Source organism: Dipodomys merriami, unplaced genomic scaffold (assembly GCF_024711535.1).
Source record: "Dipodomys merriami isolate MVZ:Mamm:240054 unplaced genomic scaffold, mDipMer1.0.p SCAF_1047, whole genome shotgun sequence".
Classification (NCBI taxonomy): domain Eukaryota; kingdom Metazoa; phylum Chordata; class Mammalia; order Rodentia; family Heteromyidae; genus Dipodomys; species Dipodomys merriami.
Genome location: NW_027202324.1, coordinates 135,422 through 153,759, shown reverse-complemented (window position 1 = coordinate 153,759; position 18,338 = coordinate 135,422). Strand labels below are relative to the sequence as shown.

Genomic DNA, 18,338 nt, shown 5'->3' with positions numbered 1-18,338 from the left:
ACATGTTTTTGTTTTTTAAAAAATATATATCTAGCAAGTATAGATACAATACTGATTTTCAGTCATTATGATGGGATATTCAAACCTTAAAAATACGGGGTTTATTATCTTAGTGTGAATAGATAAGGTCTTACAAAGAAAGTTATTTTCAACTGAAAAACGGAAAGAGTTTATCCACCTTGAGTTTCACAGAAATACCCTGAGAGTAATACCTATTTGGTCAAGTCGGTCAAAATCACTCCATGAATATTTCTTAAAAATATAACCAATTTAAGAAGTCAAATACACATTTTGTACAGTCATCTTACAGAATAACTTACTACCTAATTATATGTGTATATTTTTACCTAACATATATTAAGAAATAAAAATGATCTCTTTTATCTAACTTATGTTGTAAATGCTTTGATTATGATGATTTTATTACTTAACAAATAAAATTTACTGAAATGACAGGACAGAACACTTATAAATAAAAAACATTGCAACACAGCTCTTTGCAGCCTCACCCTGTTCATATTGGCAAGCAATATTGCAAGAGCAAACTCACACACATAAACACACATGTGTGTGCACGAACACACACATATACACACATGCTAAATTCAGGGTTTATTGTACAAAAAAGTTCAAATAAAATATTGGTGATTTGGACAAATGATAATTTGCCTTATTACAAAATAATACATAATCCAGTCACCATGGTAGTAACATTTTATTTGCCCCGCCACCTGTGACCACTTAATTTATTTTAGGTAATTATTAAACTAATTCATTCCTTCATTAGTTAAATACTAATACTAGAGCTTGAACTCAGGGCCTAGCTCTGTCCTAGAATTTGTTTTTTTTTTATTTGTTTTAGTTTTCTCAAGGCTATCATTTTATTGCTTGTACCATTTCTAGCTTTTGCTGGTTACTTTCAAACCAGAATCTAATGGACTTTTTTTCTTGGTCTGGTTTCAAACCACAATAATCAGATTTCGTCTTTCTGATTAGCTTGGAATAAAGACATGAGCCAGCAGTGTGGCTCCTACTTTTTCCTATACTTATATATTGCACATACTTAGCAATTTAATATTGAGAGTATAGAAGCAAGTTGTATAGTGATTATATTGTTCTGTCAGAAATTCAAGTTAGTAATGTAAATTTCTTCTTAAGACCATACACAAAAAATACATACGAAGAAATCTGATGATGTGTGTGTATGTGTGTATATGTGTGTGTATGTATGTATGTGTGTGTGTGTGTGTGTGTGTACTGTTGCAATATGTTTCACATATAAGTACTGTGCAGGGGTGTCCAGACATTCACAGTAATTGCGTGAATATCTGCCTTGAGCTACCAATTCATGGACAATGTCTAAGTGTCCACTCTAGGCTTCCCGATGAAGAGGGGTATACTCATCCTCATCCTCAGTATTCATATGACTGGCCTTTTTTGAAAGTAGTCTCTGCACTATAGTAAGTTGCAAGTAAAGCACTCTACCACTGAGCCAGCAACCCAGTCCAAGGATTAAGATTCTTATTTATAATTTGGTCAAAGCTATGTCTCTTTATGTAGGCTACTAAAATGTATTTACTAATTTCAATAAATACATAAATTATATTTCAATCTCTTTTAACAAATAAAAAATAAAATTCTTTACTTTGTAAATGGATCAGAAGCATGGATTTTTTGGCCAGCTAGGTCATTGAACATCTGTATCTCTCTTCCTCTCTCTCGTTCATGATTCTCATAGACAATAAGTTGATCCATAATTATCCTAATTTATTTTGCTTTTATATTTTTGGTTGCATCATTTCACTTTCTGCTCTGCCATTTTCCAAATCAGCACCACATAAACAGAACCGCAGAAGTGGTTCTGTGGCTCAAGTGGTAGAGCACTTGCCTTGATTTGAAGAGCTCAAGGACGGTGCCCAAGCCCAGAGTTCAGGCCCCACACCTAATTTTTTTTATAAAGAATCTAAATCCTTGATGATTCTATTAACAATTCTGACTGAAATCAGTTGAATCACACTTTTCTTGCACAATGAAAGAAGAGATCCAGGCTAGGAAAGCAGCTAGAAAAGACAGGCAGATTGTATCTGTGACAAAACTTTGTGGAAAATGGTATCAAAGATTACTTACTGGTGATCCATTTGCATTGAAAGTATGATGCTGAACTATTGTTTGCTGATTCTGACCTATTGCTTTGATCATTATATTATCCAAGAAGAAAAACTGAAATTTAATTGATATCAAAGGACTACAATACATGTTGACTCCTCATTAAGCATCTTCAATCATCAAAATCAACTGAAGAAAATAGATAGGCCTATTTTTTAGATGAAAACAAGTGTCTTTAAAAAAAAAACAAGAATTTAGGTAGTCATACAAAGGACTTCTATTTTACTACTGCACTATACATTTTTTTCTAAGGTTGGTTACCAGTAAATAATGGATCTATTAGAAAGCACTTAAAGCTCATATATTGAATAGTAAGTTCTCTTACACTATATCTTGGTATTTCCCAAATCATTTACATAGAAGGCATTGTTTCCTATTTTCTCCTTTCTAGAATAAGCTGCCTATGAAGACAGCACTTGTCCTCATTTTCAGTCTGTGCATTTGAATACGGAGGAAAATCTTTCCTCTGCTCTCTATCAATTCACTACTCTCCAGTTAGAATAATTTAAAATAGTAAAAATGGAAAAAGAGAAAATAAATCATGGTGGATTAACATATGCAGAAAATTCACCAGATTTTTCTGACCAGTTCAACCAACCTGAACTATTGGGGACATACATGGACACTTCATTTCCACTGGTACTCAAAGTCTCTGGTTAGGCAATTCTGATGAAGACAAGGAACAAGATGAAAACGTGAGAAAGGTATCAATTGCAAGAAAATAATGGAGAAGAATCCATGCAAATTTCTTCTTTGGGATGTCGAAATGAATCGGCTTACTACAGTACCGAGACTATTTTTCAAAAAGGCCACTCATATGAATACTAGAGATGAGGTAAGTATACCCCTCTTCATCAGGAATCCTAAAGTGGACATTTAGACATTGTCCATGAGTTGGTAGCTCAAGGCAGATATTCATGCTATAATTCTGAATGGCTTGGCAACCCTGCACAGTGCTTATATGTGGAATAATACCAGAATGGATTCTTTCTTACTTCATCATGATGCAGATACCAATCTCCAAACTAAAGTCCTCTCGACCCCCTTGAATCTTGTTGCTGGGAATTGAAATAGCAAAGATATGCTGTACCTCCTTCTGTTGAATCATGATATCAAACCGGATCTGAAAAACAACTTGGAAGAAACCTCATCTGATATTGCCAAAAGGATAAGTATGTATCACTACTTTTGAAGTAGTGGAAGGCTGTACAAATTGTACTCCTATGTAGTAATGGTTTGGTTAAGTTTCTTAAATTTCAAAAGTGCCAGTCCATCCTTTCTGTCCCTACAAAATATTTTCATAATACAAAACAACAGTAATATCTTAATTTAAAAATTTATGGATTCCATGGTATTCTTCCACGTGAATTGCATGACTTTGGTGTCAAAATGTATTTAAGAGTTGTTTGTATGCATCTATAATGATTTCTGCAGAGTTTGGAATATTTTTAATTTTATTTTTTCTGTTGAAATGAATAGTATAGAAATTAAAGATAATCCTGGTGCTTGTCTGAAAAAAGTATCTATGTTTCTATAAAGTTCATAATCTATTTCATTGTCTTCTAGATATAATACTTTGCAGTCTATATTGTTTTATAATATAAAGGTTCATTAATAAATGTGTCCTTTCAGATTACATTCTATATAGAAAAAGTTTAAGATTCCTTTTTTCCCGAGGTCCTTATATTATTTTATTTCTTTGGGATAAAAAGATAATGTTATCTAATTTCAAGTTTTTTAAAGGTTATTCTATGTAAGGGCCGTTCGAAGGTGAAGATTTAATACACTGTTGTCAAACTAACCTGTAATTCTATGAATTACAGGTTTTGTTACACTTGATTTTTGTAATCAACTTTTTAATAACTGTTTTTCATTTCTTGCATTTGAAGAATGAAAAATATAATACTTCACACATTTTCATATCATCCTTGTGCAAGTGCCATGTTAATCTCTGTATTGTTGTAATTTGGGTAGACCGACTGCTGAAGCATGGAGTATCCTCTTAATTTAAGTAGTTAATGATGCAATCTTTATACAGGCATATATCCTTGGTTTCCTATTTGTAACAAGGAACCTTTATTGTTCCTAAATATGCTATTGATTTTATTTCTATAAATTTCTGTATATAGTGGAAAAAACTTATATTGTTTGGTCGATTGCTCACATTTGCAATTTTTTGTCAATGACTATTTTGTCGTTTTCATTTGAAATTTGATCATATTTTGAAGCCTTTATAGCTAAGTCCAAAGGTGATGGCTTTTCAAGTACTTATCAACGGAGTTAGCTTTGTGGAGCTAATGGATTCAAAGTAAGCCTTGCATAAGAGCTACTTCTAAACTTCTGCAGCTTAAAATTTCCTAAATGAGGTCTCAGTGGTACAAATGTCTTCCTTACCCTTCACCCTTCTTCCATGTAGGAACAGACCAACCAGAATATCTTACCCTGACAGCATAGTTTTCTTACTGGAACAAAATTAATCTTAGTTACAAGGGTTCATAGAGAGATGAACACTGCAGACCGAAATATTCAGAATAGAAGGTATTTTATCAAAATATAATTGTTTATTATACCTATCATTTTAAAAGTAGCTAAAGCCAAGAATGTGAAAAAATTGTTCATATGCATGTTTACCTAATATCCTGGCCTGTCTACCATCCAACAAGGCAGGAACTTACACTACTGACTTTCTATCACCAGATATTTCCATACCTCCTAGAGAAGTCCATATGTTTCTCCTCGATATTAGGCTTAAATTGGTTATGTTTTAATCAAAGTGTTTCCTCTTGCCTCCAGGCTGTAAATTTACAAATGGTAAAGTTTTAGGTCTAACTCTACCGAAAACTGACGTAGAGATAATGGAAAAATACTTTAAAGCAGAGTTGCCTTTGATACCCTAACCACAACAGAACAATGAATAACAATTTCTCATAATATATATACTTATATATTTTATATTTATATGTATTGATCTTAAATTTCACACAGTGACTCTTACTAGAATTGATTGATAATTTGACAAATAAATTGAAATTTATTCCCATAAATAGATTGAAACATGAATAATTAGGTTTAGAATATATAATAGAATATAAAAAGTATCAATGCAATGTCCTCGGTATAAACTTGTGATACCTTCTAATGTTCGTGGTCTTCTGAATTCACATAGTAAAAAAAAACAGTATTGTTTTCCTCTAATCTAGAAGAGATTTTACACTGCTGCTGTGTATATTGTGTTAACTCGCTAGTCCCAAAGTGTTTTTCTCCATATTTCTGAAACATTCTTACTGATTATACCCAAATTTTGCTGATATGATGCCTAAAAGCTATTATTCTTCTGCAGTACCCACGGGTATGAGGATATCAGGTCCCAGTTATCTGCATCATCAGGTAACATGGGCAAACCTTCTCATCTTGGCCCATGCAACATGCTAACAGAAAGTAATTAAAGACCCATCTCAATTTCTCACTTCCTATGATATTTCAGTGCCCCAATTCATTGCAGGAATTAGCAGTAAGCAATTGTGAAATGTAAGGCAACTTAAAATGATGAGATCACAAAATATGAGAGAAAGTACTGTAGTTCAAACTTTCAATTTACAGATGAGCAGCCCATATGAGTAAACAAAATCCCAAATGTCACAAGATTATTTTTAATACCCCTCTCTTAATGATGAATGAAAGATTGCAGTCCAGCATAAGTAGGCAAAAAAATAATTCCTGGAATGATAGATCCATAATTGTTCTACCAAGGTTAGGAAAACTTGACTTAGAGGTCCAATATAATTTCGAAAAACATTAATTGAGAAGACCCTTAGTACTTCAAAACACTGGTACTTCAGTAAATCTTGGTTCTGTAGTATAAAAATGTTGTCATTCTCAAACCAATGATAACCTACATTTAATCTCTTGAAAGTATATAACTTTTCAAATAAACTTTTTAAAATCATATTCACCAAAATAACACTTGACAAGTAAATGACAGTGACATTCAGTTTTTCAAGTGTAGGAATCAAGTTACAATAGAGTTGATTTATTTACTCAGCACTAATGCCAAATAAGTTCAACCATTCATTAAAGTGTAGAAATAGTATCTCCCACCATTTGCGTTGTTCAGTAGGTGCCTTCCAGAAATGTGTAAAATAGATCAGCCTCCCATAATTCAAACCCAAATATTGGATAATAAAGTAAATTTCATCACATAAGAATGCACACTTTAAAAAGTTACTAATAGTTGCCCTATCATGTGTTGCCTTATCATATTTTCCCTATCTGTCTAACATAGTAAGAAATATGACTTTAAGTCTTGATTATGGGTACTGATCAGATATGTGATAAACGTAAAATTTGTCTTCTATTTCTATCATATTACTCTACAGTAATAAAATTTAGTTTTCTTCTTTGTCCAAAACTTATAGGTAGTAGAAAATATCATCCCATGTAAAATAAAATAATCACACACCAATGTACAAAGCCATTTATAAAAACTGGTAGCTAGCTATAAATTCTAAGTGATTTTTAAACTTTCTTGTTGACTAAAGATTAATCTTTCAAAAAGATGAGAATAAAATCATGTCTAGGTGCTTCACGTCTCCAGTCTTACAAATTGTTATTGCAGATGAATGAATTATGGAAATATAAGCTGACATCAGTTCAAGTATATGCAGGATTGAAACTCCATGGAATGTATATAAGCCTTTCAAACTATTAACTGACAGTTTAACAGAATGACTATCAGGATATTGAAACCAGAAAGGAATAATAGTAAAGACATAAAATGAATGAAAAATGGAACAAGGGGCAAGTACAGCTAGAATACTCAATGTACACATGTAATAAAGGAAGTGGTAAATCTGAAATAAGTCTTGGAGAAAGGGTTGGTTAAGAATGATAGAAGTATTGCCTCTGATCCAGGAGCATTGGACAATTAGGTGGACATATTTAATTCCAACCCACTTGTGCAACCTTTTGAAATTCAGTTAAAAACACAACTACAAACAAAAACACACAAAAATCACAACCAAACAGCAATCTCTAGAAAGTATTTATATGACCTCACAAAATTTTAAGCAGTTAATGAAGGGCAGTCTTGGGAAAAGCAAACAAAGCTGTTCAAAGATGGCAGGTTAGGGTAGGGGAGAATTTTGAACAGATTTGAATAGACTGTCAAAGGTTATAAATCACCTACATCGACTGCAAATATTTTCTTCTGTGAGTATTCTTTTTTTTGGGGGGGGGGGGCGGTCGTGGGGCCTGAACTCTGGGCCTGGGCGCTGTCCCTCAGCTATTCATCTCAAGCCTAGCGCTCTACCATTTGAGTCACAGCTCCACTTCTGGCTGTTTTCGTTTTGCCTATGTGATGCTGAGGAATCGAACCCAGGGCCTCAGGCATGCAAGGCAAGCGCTCTACCACTGAGCCACTTTCCCCGTCCCCATTCTGTGAGTATTCTTTGTCTGAACTGGTTACTCCAGTCCTGAGACACTCTTCATAGCTGATGAAAATAGAATGGAAGAAACAAGATAAAGAACCCATTACACCACTGGAGAGATAACAGTCCTCTATGGTTTTTCTCATCTTTCTCCACTACTCTTTTCTCATACTTTTAATAAAGTGATTTTGAATTACATCTTTCCTTCTTTTTGAGAGAATTACTGTTTGGTAATTAAATGTCAATTCACAAATTTTGATGGCTTTTTTTTAAGAACTTTGAATTTAAATTCCACTAAAACCTTGTTTTCACACAGTGAGAATATATTTCCTGGGTAAGGACAATTCTCAAGGGAACCTACAGGATTTACAGCAAGGTTTGTGAGGCTTGTTTGTTTAGTGTGAAAATGAGCCATATTCACCCACATTGCTCCCTCCCAGCTATGTCTCCAAGGATTTCTTTGCATGAAAGCCTATTTTCCCAGACAATTTTAAATGTCCTTAATAGGCTATGTTGCTAAAAAGTTTGAACAATTAAAATTTACCTGTCATAAATTTTAAAACTTTTTTGAAATTCCTTTATCAGAATCGCGAATTCAACAATCCTAATTCCACCTTTACCATCAAAAAAAGTTAACATGTTGTTTTCATGATATAGTGTCCATGAAACTACTGTTTTCCAGTGGCTTTGTTATGCATATATATGTTCATATAAGCTGATGATGAGCAAAATGACCTCCAAGATATGGAAAGAGAGATATTAATTTGCGGTTGTTGTTTTTGATGTACTATGTAATTTCTATTTTCTTTGAGATTTTCCCCTATGGTTAATCCCCTGCTGTGTTTCATTTTCGTACCCTGTGTATTGTGTATACATTTACCTTAATTAGGGAAGGGAAGAGGAACAAAAAAAATGGCGAGGCAAAGACAAAGAGCAAACCAATGCAATGGCAATTCACACAACACAATAAGTTGGAAATGTACATTACAACTTTTGTGAGAAAAATGAGAGAGGGGATAACAAGTTTGAAAAGTTATGTATTCAGTACCTTACAATGGCTGTAACCCCAGTGCACATAACTTTCATAATAAAATTAAATTAAAAATAAGCTGATGAAATAAAATTTCACTGTTTTGGTATAGTAAATATTATTCTTTATGTAGTAACTTTTTAAAAATCAGTATTATTTGGCATCTAATTTGAATTAATTACCTCTTCTTTATCACAGGATCACCAACTTGAATATCCAACTAGACAATTTTTCACAATATACTTGCCAATATTTTGAAAATAGAATAAATTTACTACTTTCTTATACTAACACAGAAAACATTTTCATTCTATGGAAACCCATAACTTTTAAAAGTAAATAAGTTGTTAAGAGGACAGAATGTATTTGTTCTTCAAAATTCCTAGGACTAATAACTACTCATTTTAAAATTCTGAACATTCCATACCTGAGAGACTCAAAATATACCTGTTTGCATGTTATGTAATTCTGCAATAGATTCATTTTCCAATGGGGTGTTACAGACTGAGAAGTGAACAGAAAAAGAGCCACATTCTGATATGGGATAAAACTATGAAGCATGTTATAATTAATTCTTCAAGAGTAAGCAGTTATTTAACAGATTAAGCTATTCTTTCATGACCATCAATCACAAGATTTATGTCATAAAGTCATCCTAGCCCACCAGTTTCCAATTTGTAGGGTGTACCTCAAAATTCCCTTAATTCACATCAAGTATAGCTTATCTCCATTGTGAAAATACACTGCATCTCTGCTAATGTGATGCCCTCCTTGTTCTGGAAAGAACACCACTATTAACTGGGTTGCATCATTTTTCCTCCACTGGAATTCTTGCAAATATTACTTATATTTATACTTTTTAACTATCAAAGATAATCAGGATGCTAAGCTTGGAAGATTACAGTTCAAGACTGTGAAATCTCAGGGTCTATGTTGAAGGGGCAGAATGATGCAGGCTCCGGCCTCAGGATTATCTGAGGACTGTGTTTAAGTATTAGGAAAGCTCTTGGTTTGCCGGGCTAGAGAGGAAAAATGTTCTCTCCCTATCTCAAAACACATGTCATGGACTCCTGGGAGCTGAGGAAGTAGCTCTTGTGCTTGCTTAAGCATAGTTGAACAGCTGGTCAAGCATTTTCCTGAGATTGGAAAAGTGGTTTGAGCTTATTCTAAAATAGTTTTGATAAATAATATACCAAGACAGGGCTGAGAAGGTGGCTAAGTGGTAGAGTGCTTGCCTTGCATGCATGAGGCCCTGAGTGCGATTCCTCAGCACCACATAAGCAAAAAGAAAAAAGCCAGAAGTGGTGATGTTGCTCAAGTGGTAGAGCTCTAGCCTTGAGCTGAAGAGCTGAGAGACAGCACCCAGGCCCAGAGTTAAGGCCCCATGACCAGACCCCCCCAAAATTAATAATATACCAAGGCATTGTCTCATAGGTCAAGTAAAAATGTATCTGTTAAAATTTTTGTGTCAATGTCTTCTGACCAAATCTTGGCAAAGATCATGCTTGCTTGTCTTTAAATACCCACTAACAACAAAGCACAGCATGCAGTGGCAATTGCTGTTTGCACTCTGCATCCCCAGTGCCCTGGTGATTTCGTTACACTTACTCAGGGACCCCAAGGCACTAGACGTTACAATTGGCACCCAAACAGGGACCCTTCATGGTTGAATTCAGGAAGGGATATTCAGGTAAGTACTTTTAATTACAGGATGATGGGACAAGTTAAATCTACTCCATACTTAACTATGCTTAAACATTTACTTGCTGCTTATGGTCTAAATATTTCTTCTTCTGACATAGAAATCTGTATTAATGTAGTTAGGGAATGGAATCCTTGGTTCCCCGATGAAGGAACATTAGATGTCGATAATGGGAAATGAGTAAAGAATAACGTAGAAAGAGCTGTTCGAGAAGGGGAAAAGATTCCTATTAGATTTTGGTCCATTTGGGCTATTTTACATACCCTTTTTAAAGCTTTGAATGAGGAAAAATTAAAAGCAGACTTAAAGAAAGAGGCCACCCCTTTTATAGTAGATTTACAATTGGACTCTGAGGTTAAGGACTCAATAGATAAGGATGCATTGCAGTTAACAGAGAAAAAACAAGAGGTAAAAAAGGCTGAAAAGGAACAAACTGAAAGTGTAAACAAAATGTCTGAGCAAATGGAATTGATATTATCAAAATTACAACATATGGGGTTGGAAATTAGCAGAGTGAAAGGAGAACCTGAGAAACTGAAAGTAAAGCAGCCTTCGGCTCGTTCACTGGCCAATGCAATTTTTACAGCATCATTCCCTCACAAAACACAGGGCTCAGACAGTGACTTTGATGATGAAATGCCTATTTTTTCTTATCCTGTAATTCAACGACCCCCTATGAATGGTATATCTCAACCAGCCAGATATTAAGGTGCTGCTGTAGATGATATTGGTAAACTTAAGAAGGCAGTAATGTTGTATGGTCCGTGTAAGGTCCACTCCAGGATGGCCAGCAGACTCCACACTCCTCGCAGCAAAGTCTCCACCCAGTACCTGCGTTACCTAGGCAACTGGGACACCTGGAAGAGGTCACATCTGCATCCCCTGAGATCACATCTGAATTTGATGTGGCCACACCTTTCTCTGCCCATACCCTAGATAAGGCCTAACCCAAGCCCAGAGGTGCTCTCTTGCTGCTCTTTTCTCGCTCTCTCTGCTCTCTGCTCTTTTCTAGCTCTCTCACTGTTCATTTCAAACACTCTGCTCTCTTTCGCTGCTTTCTCACTGTTCTTTTCTAGCTCCCTCTGCTCTCTTGCTGCTCTTTTCTAGCTCTCTGCTCTCTCCCAGCTCTTTTATAGCTCTCTGCTCTCTCGCTGCTCTTTTCTAACTCTCTCTTCTCTCTCTTTCCTCTCTTTCTTTCCTCTCTCTTTCCCAGCTCTCTCTTTCCTAGGCCTTCCCCAGCCACGTGGAGTGCCAAACTTGCCTGTTCCCAGCAGGTTTACTGAATAAACCTACCCCTTACCTGAATACCACGTGTGTGGTGCTCTTCTTACTCAGCTACCTTTTTTTAAAAACCTAACATAAATGGTGCCGTGACTCGGATAAAGGGATTAAATTCAGGATTGCTGGGATTTCTCTGTTTTTTTTTTTTTCGTCTTTTTTCTTGTTCTGTTTGTTTTTACCCTTTTTGCTCTGAGGAATACGCACAATTCTGATGGCCTTTTGTGAACCCAACTGTCTGCTGCGGACAGAGCTCATCGATACCATTGCTGGCCTTCATAATCCACGTCCACACCACTTCTCTACTCTGGTGAGTGAAGCTACTCTATGGTTCTCTGTTGCTCTCTCTAGACGGCTCTGGGGAATGTTGGGACGCCGCTTCCGCCTCGTCAGCTCTACTTCACTCACCAGACTGACTCTCCTACTCTTTTAATGGGATGCTGCGAATCACGCTTGAGCCGTGAAACCCCTTTAAAATGTCTCCTGCTCTCCCTGGAAAGCCAGAGTGCCTCATTTTTATGCCATTCTCAGATGTAGACAGTTTTTGCTACTTCAATGGTAAATGGTCAGAAGTCTGTTTACTTTTGGGCTCTCTCTGTTCTCTCTCTGCCATTCATGTCCAACTTTCCCTATCTCTCTCTGTCTTTTTTCTACATTTTGGCTTGTGTCCTGAAGAGTGTGACGCAGGCTGGGTCCCAACGACCCCCTCTAGGTTCTCTTTCAAAGGCTAGCCAATTGTAGTCTTGGTCTATTTGTTCAAGGTGTCTTTGCATTTTTTTTTTCAGAAATTCACCATCTTGAGTTCACCATCTTGGCCACATGGTGACTTTAGGGTTTGGCCCTATCTGGCCCTTAACCTTCCACCAAACTTACTATTCCATCCATCTATTCTAAGGTGCCTTGCTAAGAAGTTGCGCTCTTCACAGGCCCTGGTAACTGAGGCTCAACCATGTGATGTGCCTTTGTTAGCAAAGATGTCTAAACATTGTTGTTAAAATTTTAGGTTTTGAGTTTTGCCTTTTTTGTTTTGTGTTGTTTATTCTACTGACTACATGGTTCTAAAATACTGGGCATATCTGTGCTAAAATTGTCATCACATCTAATGAGGTTTGTCATTTCAGAATATTTGTTGGCAATTCTTGATAAGCCTTTTTGTTTTGTGTTGTGAATTCTACTGACTACATGGTTCTAAAATACTGGGCATATCTGTGCTGAAATTCTCATCACATCTACTGAGTTTTGTCATTTCAGAATATTTGTCTGTCAATTATTGATAAGAACCAGGTCAGTTCTACTTATTCTACTTGATCTCCTTGTTGCTTTAATTGAAAATAATAAAGGGTTTTTGTGGCATAGATTGCAGTTCAAAGTCAGCCCAGGCTGAAAAATCCCTAAGACTCCATCTCCCAACTAACCTACAAAGAGCCCGGCTGGAATCATGGCTCAAGATTCTTATTTCTAAGCAGCCAAACACTGGAAGTACTAAGGTAACTCAAAGTGGTAGAGCACTAGCCTTGAGCAGAAGTGTTCATGGACCGTGCCCAGGCCTTGTGTTCAAGCCTCCTTGAATACCAACTGGGGCAAGCCATCCCAGCAATGAGCACCTAGACTCAGCCAGTCTGGGGAACAAGGGAACATGGAGAGGAGTAAGAGGAGATGTCACATCAGCTACTTTGTGCCTGCCCTTTCAAAATTTACCAGAGCCAGGAGGTCAGTGGAAGTAAGAAGCCTGCCCATCAAATGTCTATACCTGTCTACCTATTAACTAAACAGGAATTTATATTCTTGCCTTTGTCACCTGACTTCTCTACCTAGTCGCCAGATGTCAGAAGTATCTAAGGACATTTCTACATTTTCAGCCCCAAGTCCTTCCTCTTGCCATTTATTTGCTCTGGAGTATTTTTTTCCAGCCTCCCAATGCTCATCAGACTTCTCCAGGCTTCATCTAAGGACTCATGCCACCAAGGTACCACTGCTGCTCACTGCCTTCTCTGGGAGGGGACCAAATTCCAGCCTTTTACCCCTATTGTCGATGCCCCCTTGTCAGCAGGAAGTAGCCAGAGAGAATCCATGCCCTATTTTATGACTATTAAAAGGCTGGAATATAAGGTCCGCTACAGGATGGTGAGCAGACTCCACCCTCCTCGCAGCAAAGTCTCCACCCAGTACCTGCATTACCTATGCAACTGGGACTCCTGGAAGAGGTCACATCTGCATCCGTTGAGATCACATCTGAATTTGATGTGGCCACACCTTTCTCCGCCCATACCCTAGATAATGCCTAGCCCAGACCCAGAGGTGCTCTCTTGCTGCTGTTTTCTAGCTCTCTCTGCTCTCTGCTCTTTTCTAGCTCTCTCACTGTTCTTTTCTAGCAATCTGCTCTCTCTCTCTGCTCTCTCACTGTTGTTTTCTAGCTCTCTGTTCTCTTGCTGCTCTTTTCTAGCTCTCTGCTTTCTCGCGCTCTTTTCTAGCTCTCTGCTCTCTTGCTGCTCTTTTCTAGCTCTCTCTTCTCTCTCTTTCCTCTCTCTTTCCCAGCTCTCTCTTTCCTAGGCTTTTCCCAGCCTCGTGGAGTTCCAACCTTGCCTGGTCCCAGCAGGTCTACTGAATAAAACTACCCCTTACCTGAATACCACGTTCGTGGTGCTGTTCTTACTCAGCTTCCTCTTTTTAAAAACCTAACAGTCCTCAGTCTCATTATGTTAAGGAATTGCTTAATGGGCTTGCCTGACATTACAATAATTTTGCTCCCTAGGATTGGAAGATGCTTTGTAGAGCCTTGCTTAAGAAACCGAAATACCTACAATGGCAAATGTGGTTTACTGAGTTATGTACAAAAAGGGCTAAACAAAATGCACAGAGCAGTAATCCACACCTGCAGATCATAACCTTTCCCATGTTAAGTGGAACAGAACAATATGCGGATGCTCATATGTAAGTGAACTCTCCTGAAGAGATCCATGAGGAGTTAAGAGACATTGGTATTGAGGCATGGGAAAGGATTTGACCAGTAGGAGAGCATTATGGCTTTTGGACTAAAGAAATTAAAAAACCTAATCAACCCTATGTTGAATTTTTATCACGATTGAAATTGACCTTGGAATGTACTGTTGTGGTAGAGGCTGCAGGGCAACAACTGCTACACATGTTGGCTTATGAGAATGCTAATGAGGACTGTAGACGGACCCTATTGCGTATTAAAGAATCTGGGGATCTGAATACATATTTAAGGGACTGCAAAGACGTTACATCTGAATCCAGGTGTATGCAGGTATTTGCTAAATCTATGGCCACTAACCTGGCATGCTTGCAAACAAAACCCTCTAATCTAAAGTGTTTTGGATAGGGTCAAAAAGGCTACTGACGTTAACAAGAGAGGACCAGGAATTTGCCCTAAATGTAAAAAATGGAAGCACTGGGCAAGGGAGTTTTGATCAAAAATAGACAATAAAGGAATTCCTATAAAAGATGCTTACCCTATGCAGGGAAAGTCTCCATTGGGACAGCCCGGGGGCCCAGGATTAATAATGGAGGGCAGCCAACCATTTTTTCCCTTGTTCCTGCCACAGCCCACAGCACCGCAGTGGACATACCAGCCTTAAGAGATTTTATTTTGAAAGGTGGTGATAAGCCACAAAAAAATCCTACTGGAATTTATGGGCCTTTACCTGAAGGAACATTTGGCCTATTGACCTGTAGATCCAGTCTTAATGCAAAAGGAGTTTTAGTATATTTAGGAATTATTGATGCTGACTATATTGGGGAAATAAAATTTTTAATGTCAGCTGCTGCACATATTTCCTTTAAAAAGGGAGAATGAATTGCTCAAATCTTGTTATTATCATATATATCTATTGGAAAGTCATTTACACTCCACATTGGGGGATTTGAAAGTACTAACCAACAAAATGTGTTTTGGACTACTCATATTACTAAAATGCAGCCTAAGATTAAGATTAATATTCAGGAAAAGATATTGACAGGACTAATAGATACTGGCTCAGATATTACAATTATTAAAACTCATGAATGGCCTAATCATTTATTATATAAAATAATCCCCTGTAATATTAAAGGAGTTAGCAATACTCCTGTAAATTTTATAGGACAAACAGTGTCATATGTTACTATAACCTCAGAAGACGGACAGAAAGCTGTCCTTAAAACTTATATTATGGAAGTTCCAGTTAACATAATTGGTAGAGATGTACTGGAACAATGGGGAGCTTATATTCAATTTTAACATTTTTAGATGGAGCCCATAAAGATATTAGGGAAATTTGAGGAACTTCTTTGGATTGAACAATGTCCTATATCTAAAGAAAAATAAGAAACAGCTCATCAATTAGTTGCAGTACAGTTAACCAAAGGACATATTGAGCCTTCTATGTCAACATGGAATTCTCCAATATTTGTTATTAAAAAGAAGTCAGGGAAATGAAGATTGCAGACTGATTTATGAGGAGGTAAGGCATCCATGTACCCTATGGGGGCTTTACAACCTGGTATACCGTCGCCTGCCATGCTTCCTAAAAATTGGCCAATAATAGTAATAGATTTACAAGATTGCTTTTTTTTTAACCATTCCTGTACATGTAAAGATTGTAAAAGATTTGCCTTTTCTTTACCACAAATAAATCATCAAACCCCTCATCAGCGCTTCCAATGGGAGGTGTTGCCCCAAGGAATGATGAATTCTCCAACTATGTGTCAGATATATATTGATAAGCCTTAAAACCTGTTAGACAAAAATGGCCTCACATTTATATTTTTCATTATATGGATGATATTTTGTTTGGAGGACCAAATATAACAGAATTAGAAATGGTGTTACAGTGTTTACACTTTATATTTAAAGATTTTTGATTAATAATAGCACCTGAAAAAATACAAAAAGATACGGTGGTAAAATATTTAGGATATATTGTTTGTAGACAAACAGAGACAACTCAAAAAATATCTTTACGACGTGATCAATTACATATATTAAATGATTTTCAAAAGTTACTAGGAAATATTATTTGCATGCTACCAGCCTTAGGAATTCCTACTTATCTATTACATAATTTGTTTCATTGTTACAAAGGGAGCCTGATTGACATAGCAAAAGAACTTTAACTAAGGAAGCTGAAAGAGAAATACAATTTGTAGAACAGAGAATAAAAAAATGTTTTTACATCGAGTAACGCTTATTCAACTCATAAATTTATATATTTTAGATACAATTAGACAAAATGAGCTACCATTAGAATGGATTTATACACGGCATAGATTTACAAAAAATATTATGCCTTATGAACAACAGTTGGCAGTTATTATTCAACAGGCCAGGCAACTGGTATTTATCCTATCAGGGCATGATTTATTTGAAATCATCTTTCCTTTGCCAAAAGACCAAGTAAAATATTTGTTAAACCTGTCTGAAATGCTACAAAGAGCATTAGTAAATTTTACTGGGCAATTTTCCTATCATTTTTCCCAAAGGTAGATTGTGGGATTGCTTGGGTAAACAACAACTTATCATTAATAATATAATTACCAAGGCCCCTATTTCAACTGCTATTACTGTTTTTACAGATGGCTCCAAAACAAAAAGTGCTATTGGACAACAAATAAATATTGGGTACAAAGAACTACTTAAGCATCAGTTCAACAAAATGAACTTTTTGCTAATATTAAGGTGTTACAAGATTTTGTGGGAGATGTTAATATTGTTACTGATTCTGCCTAAGCTGTAGGAGTTGTGAGTAATATAGTCACTGCAGTTACACATTCATCTAAACCCCAGCTAAACCAATTATTTAAACAATTACAAGCATCACTGCAACAACGTAATGCCAAAGTGTTTGTAGCTCACATTAGAGCTCACTCTTCCTTACCTGGGTACCTTGTATATGGCAATAATCAGGTTGATAAATTAATTTTGTTCTGCTAAACAGGATCATTCTCATTTACATACAAATTCTAGCTATTTACATATGCTTTATAAAATATCTTATTCTCAAGGTAAACAAATTATAAAAAGGTGTCCTATCTGCAGACCAATGCTTTGAGAGTTGTACCTGCTGGAGTAAATCCTCCCAGATTACAACCTATAGAGCTCTGGCAAATGGATATAATCCATGTATAAGCCTTTGGCTGTTTTTCCTTTGTACATGTTACAATAGATACGTATTCCAAATTTGTTTGGGCTTCTGCCCTTATGGGAGAAACTGTTAACCATGTAATAGAACACTTATTGGAAGATTTTGCCATTATGGGAGTGCCTGCCAAAATGAAGACTGACGTGGACCAGCCAATAAAAGTATCAGATTTAAAAGATTTTGTGAACTTTATGATGTGGTACATATTACAGGAATAGAATATAACCCCCAAGGACAAGCCATTATTGAATGTGTTCATGGCACACTAAAACAACAAATGAAAAAAATTAAAAAGGAGGAAAAGGTTGGATGAAAGTATGGATATTTTGTGGTATTACATGCAAAATCCTAAAATAATTTTACATCAAGCTCTTTATGTTCTTAATTTTTTAAACTAACCACAAGGAGATATTTTAACTAGAGCTGAGCGCCATTTTGAGCAAATATCACAAAAACCTTATTTAAATGCTCCCGTATGGAATAAGATTGCATTGGATGCAGAATGGCAACTAGGAACATTATTACATAAGGGGCAAGGATAAGGTTTTGTGTCTACACAGGATGGCAAACAATACTAGCTTCCTGCCTGATGGATA

The 18,338-nt window shown here is 36.3% G+C and overlaps 1 non-coding gene across 1 annotated transcript; it reads right to left on the bottom strand.

Moving 5' to 3' along the window:
• Positions 1-4,057: 4,057 nt before the first annotated feature.
• On the bottom strand, positions 4,058-4,159 carry LOC138811228 (U6 spliceosomal RNA). The gene has a single exon (XR_011367337.1). It is a non-coding gene; the product is annotated as a U6 spliceosomal RNA (small nuclear RNA).
• Positions 4,160-18,338: the final 14,179 nt, after the last annotated feature.